The sequence below is a fragment of the Cervus elaphus genome, chromosome 18 (assembly GCF_910594005.1).
Source record: "Cervus elaphus chromosome 18, mCerEla1.1, whole genome shotgun sequence".
Classification (NCBI taxonomy): Eukaryota; Metazoa; Chordata; class Mammalia; order Artiodactyla; family Cervidae; genus Cervus; species Cervus elaphus.
This window is the reverse complement of record NC_057832.1, coordinates 30,225,919-30,231,918: the sequence shown is the minus strand read 5'-3', so window position 1 is coordinate 30,231,918 and position 6,000 is coordinate 30,225,919.

Below are 6,000 nucleotides of genomic sequence, written 5' to 3'. Positions count from 1 at the left end.
CTCCTCTCAGCCAAGGACCCCAACCAGCTTTTGTGAAAACCTTATATACCCTAAGTGTACGTGCCCAAACCCACCTCCCCAAATTCTCTGAAACTAGTCTGAACAAAGGAAAAGAAAGATACAATCAAAGTTAACCCCTGATTCATATGCCTTAAGCCTAGGTAGTTAACAGTGGCCACTTACCAATAGGCCTGTAATCATACCCCCAAAAAGCATAATAGAATTTACGGTTCTATTCGGTTACACAGATAATTAGGGTGGTTTTTTCTAGGTACGAGCCCTGGGGCTCTTCCATCTGGGGGGTCTGGTTTTCCAGTTGGTATGTCGTTTCCATAGATGCTGGGCCTATCGCTCAAAGCCCGCAGCACAGCCCGGGACGGAGTCCTGCTTTCAAGACAGAGCCTGTTCTGTTTCCTCCCTTAACAACATGAAAATACCGAAACAGCAGTCCCTTAGCAAAATTTATTCTTCTTTCTCTTTAGGAATTTTTCTCATGTTTTGGGTATGCTTAACCTTACGTCCTGATGCTGGGAAAGATTGAAGGCAAAAGGAGAAGAAGACAGCAGAGGATGAGATGGTTAGACAGCATCACCAACTTAATACATATGGATCTGAGTAAACTCCAGAAGATAGTGGAGGACAGAGGAGCCTGGCATACTACAGTTCATGAGGTCATAAAGAGTTGGACACAAATGAACGACTAAACAACAATCTTTTGAAGATGAATTCAATATAATTTAGTTGAGTTTCTTCGATAGCCCCAATTAAACCTACTATTAAGTTTTTATTGGTTTAATAATAATTTTATAGATTATTTTAGGGTGAGTTGACATTTTTAATGATGTCTCATATCCACAGAAAAACATACATGAATATTTAACAAACTCTTTCATATATTCAGCAGAATTTTCTTCATTCACATGCTGCACATTTAAGACTTGTTTTTCGGCATGTTAACCTACCAATAATTATGCAAATACAACATTTTAAGGTGTTAAGCTTTGTTTCCTGCATTTTTTCCCTTCTTTCTTTCCTTCAGTTAGCCTCTTTGCATAACCTCTGAGAGAATGGATAAAACAGGAAGATAACAGTTTGTTCCATGTGTTTCACCTTTTTATTTGAAAAGCTTAAACCTTGGAGGAAGGAGAGAGAGAATTTGGAGAGAGAATAAAATACCTTTGGGAGAAAGATGACAGGAACAGTATGTACGCTTTCGCCTGTCACCATCTGAATCACAAAGACATATGGGCATGCTCTAGCCAGACTACCCTAGCTTTGGAAAAGGGAGAAGAGAGAGGCAGGGGCAGAATCTTTAAAGGAGGGGCTATAGGGCAGATCTAGGCAGAAAGATCAGGATCAGCCTTGAAGAAAGTTTCCAGTGCCCTGAAAATGACTGTGAAGCAGCAGCAACCTGGGTACGCATGACAAGCAAGGTAACGTCTGTTGCAGAGGATAAGAAGAGGGGCAGAACTCCCCAGATTAACAAAGCCGTGCCACTCTGCGGGGCCCCCAGTACTGACAATACCAGAGATGTACCACATGAAGCAAGAACTCTTTATCTTCGAAAAATTCCCTGAGTCGAATACACACTCACAATCCAACCCCACACCAAACACATACACAATAATTATCTTGTTATATTGATGATAGGTTTCCTCATTTAGCCCAAATATGCCCCGCATCATTTTGTGGACTTGTTAAAAAGTATGGCATGATACCATATCCTTCACTTTCTCATATTAGGTGAGAAATAAAACACTGACACTTCAGTTGATGCTCTTTATTTTTGTTGGATTCTGTGAGCTAATCAAAATGTATAGAGCTATGCATATTAGTTAATGTCTCAGAATTTGTCATTTATTTGTTCCATATTTTAATAAATTTGGCATGTATTTTCACAGGTTGATACTTAGGAATGAGGTTATCTGTGGTTTAGAGTTTTAAAATTTTTATGAACTTTTTAATGTCACATATAACACACATACAGAAATGTAAATAAACCAGAGGTCCACAGTGTTCTGTGATATACAAGTACAAAGTGATCTCCTGTTACAGCACCTTATACAAGAGAGAGCATATTAACAGCAAGTTCTCCTTAACCTCCTCACTCCTTACATAGACGGAAAGCTTGACCACAAATAAGGTTTGGGTTTATGGGTCTAAAACACCAATATGATGACTGCTTCCAATTCTTTTTCCTTTCTCCTTTCAAAATAACATAATTTCCATACACTAAATGTACCCTTTGTGTATAGTTTTGAGAGTTCTCATGAACATAATCAGTGTGCACCTGCCTCTATGAGGAAAGTATACAGTATATATCTCATCCCAAAATGTATTAATATCTCTTCATTCATTTGGAATCAACAAATATCCCATTGCCAGCTCCGGGAATCTACTTACTTGTTTCCTGAGCAGACATATTGCCTTGCAATAATATCATATAAATGGAATCATACAGTATATAGCCACTGAGGTCTGTCTACTTTCACATAGCATTATGTAACTGAGACTAATCCTTAGAAAAATGCCATATTTGCTTTACAGTTCCAGTGTTGCCTGTTCAGCAACACTTTTTCCAAACACAGCTTGCCAGAGCCACTTACTTACAAGAAATAAATCACTTTTAATGTTAGGGAGAGACATATAAAGTTTATTAAAATACAGCTTGACAATCACTATGCAAGTATAAATGAAGATTAATGGTGGCAACAATGAGGGAGCATAGACAGCGATGCATGAGACACTCTGGAGATGGCTCACTTTTCTTGGCAGGAAATTTACAACTCCTTTATTCACTGGATTTATTTTAGCTGAATCCTGAAGGTGATCTTTCCAGTAAGAAATAAGGGGAAAGTAGTTTAGGCAAAGGAAACAGTGAGAACAAGGGTATGGTCATGGAAAATCACATGGCACATTTTGATGTCACAGTGCAATACGTGTGATTGCAGAAAAGGACGTGCATCTATCTCAATTTCCTAGTTCAAATACAAGACCCCACTTTCATCTGATATTCTGCCACCTAGATATAATACCACTGAGTTGTGTCATGCTAAGCAAGTGTAACTGGAGTGGATTATACTGTGACTTGAAAAAATGCTAGACAAATTTTTGAGAATATGGTTAATTAGTGAGCATTCTGTTGATCAGGTAGGTAATTAGAGCCAAATGGCAGTGGTTGTATATCAACTTGGGCTTTCATCGTTTTTGTTTTTTAAATATTTGAGGGGCAAAAATGAAAGGACAAAGCAGCTATTTTTAAGCAGGTTATCAGGTGCCCTTGTGTATCAATGCCAGGCCTCTCAGCAGGGGGTGCAGACGTTACTGGGTCTTCTGAGACCAATAATGAAGCTTATTTTTAACTCCCTCATGAACCTACTGAAGAACAGTGTCCATTCAGATCCTTGACATGCCTTTCCTCATCAGCATAATTCATACTTTTACTGGATTAAATTTAATGAAGGAAGAACTTTTTGAGTGTCATCAACGTCTCAGTTACTGAGCCATCTTCTGCAAATAACACATTGATCCAGACAATCTTTACTTCAAGGACCTCACAATTTGGCGGGTTTGGCATATAGGGAAGTGGGAAACTTTCATGAAATGGGTAAAAGTCCATTGATAGATGAATGGCTAAAGAAGATGTAATATATATATATTATATAATATATATATATAATATATATTATAATATATATAATATATATACACACACACATATATATATGTGTGTGGAATTTATGGAAGATAAATTAGGAGTTTTAGATTAACATATATATACTACTATATATAAAGCAGGTAAACAACAAGGATCTACCATATAGCACTGAGAACTATACTCAATATCTTCTAATAATCTAGAATAGAAAAGAATATTCATGTGTATATTTATGTATATAACTGAATCACTTTGCTGTACATTTGAAACTAACACATCGCAAGTTAACTATATAACAATTTTTAAAAATGGTTACTAAAAAAAGAGCTGTAAGAATGTTTAGTACTTGGAACTATGGGGATCGCTGACATGTTAAGAAAACACTGGAAAAATCAAACCTGAGTAGGCAATAACCAGGTAAAAGATAAGGAACAGAAAGCCTATGGCCAGGGATATGAAAGAAATGGGGACTTCCTTGGTGGTCGAGTGATTTAGACTCCGTGTATCCAGTGCAAGAGACTCAGATTCGATCCCTTGTGGGGGAACTAAGACCCCGCATGCTGCATGAGGCAACCCAAAAGTGAAAAAAAAAAATCAAGAAAAGAATAAGAGCCTGTCCTATCAGAGGATTGTGATCTGCTTCCTAGGAGTAGAGGTGTGCATTCTGGTTGAGGAAGAGGATAAGGAGAGGGGCCCACTCTGAAGACGCTGTAGCTTATATTTTGAGCTACAAAATTTGCATGAGGCCTCAAGCAAAAGATGGTGGGGATGAACTGACAGATTTAAATAGACATGTGGGTAAAAATGAAAACAAAAAAGAAGTTATTGTCCACAAACTAGGTGAGAAGTAATGGCTATCTGCCCATGTAGTGTCAGGAGGGAAGGAAAAACATGAATAGAACTGAGTGGAGTTAAAGGAGCAGACAGGTTGAAGGGACCGTCTGATAGTGGGAGGTGCAATGGACGGAAATGAGAATGACCTGCAGGCTTTCAGTTGAGAGGAAACAAGGGAATTATTCCTGAGATAGGAGACCATGGGCAAGAATTTTGAAACGTAAGCGTATAAATGGTGCAGATGTCCAGAGTTGTATTCTGAACGCATACTGCAGTCACTTAGGAAAAACTCTCTCATGTATTATACTTAAGATTTTGCTTGTTAATTGTTTGTTCACATATTGGGTGTAACAATATACTTTCTTTACCGTATATTTCTTATGATTTTTTGAACATATAGCTCAACAATAATATATAATGTTACTAAACATTTGCAATCTTTAGAATCTTTTAATTTACACACCAATAATATTTTAGAACTTGTTCAAATATAAAACCAATATAGGTTTGAAAATAATCTTCATCAGTTTTTCTCCTCTTTTACACATGACTGTTGGGGAAATCAGTCCTGAATATTCACTGGAAGGACTCATGCTGAAGCTCTAATACTTTGGCCACCCAATGTGAAGAACTGACTCCCTGGAAAAGACTGTGATTGAAGGCGGGAGGAGAAGGGGATGATAGAGGTGATAGAAGGTGAGATGGTTGGATGGCATCATCGACTTGATGGACATGAGTTTGAGCAAGCTCCGGGCATTGGTGATGGACAGGGAAGCATGGAGCGCTGCAGTGCATGGGGTCACAAAGAGTCAGACATGACTGAGAGACTGAACTGAACTGAACTGTGCTATGCTAAGTCACTCAATCATGTCTGACTCTTTGTCACCCTATGGACCCTAGCTCATCTGTTCCTCTGTCCATGGGATTCTCCAGGCAAGAATACTGGAGTGGGTTGCCATGCCCTCCTCCAGGGGATCTTCCCGACCTAGGGATTGAACCCTCATCTCTTACTTCTCCTGCATTGGCAGGCAGGTTCTTTACCACTAGCGCCACCTGGAAAGCCTCTTACACATGACCAAGCTGTAGTTAAGATATCCCCATCCGACACTTTACATTGGAAACTGTGTGGAATTAGCACAAAGATATCAAGTGGTAATCTTTTCGTTTTGTTCATCCTTTTTAAAATATTCTAGGTTATTTTGTATTGTTATTAACAACAAAAATTCTTTTCTAATCTCATGGTTATACTTGGATGTTATTTGTAATAGAATATGAATATAAAGGGCTATTTTTGATGTGTTCCATACTGATTATTTTTTGGCATGAGCTTCTGCTGTTTCAGAGGGCATAGGTGGATCCATTTTAGATGTGTCCTAACAAAGTAAATAGCCACTTGAAAATGGAGAGTTCCAGAACTTTAGATATTTTTGATAAGTTGTATGCTATCATATTAAAAGTGGGGTATATTTAATATAGTTTAGGTTTTGGTATTCATTTTTGTATCATTT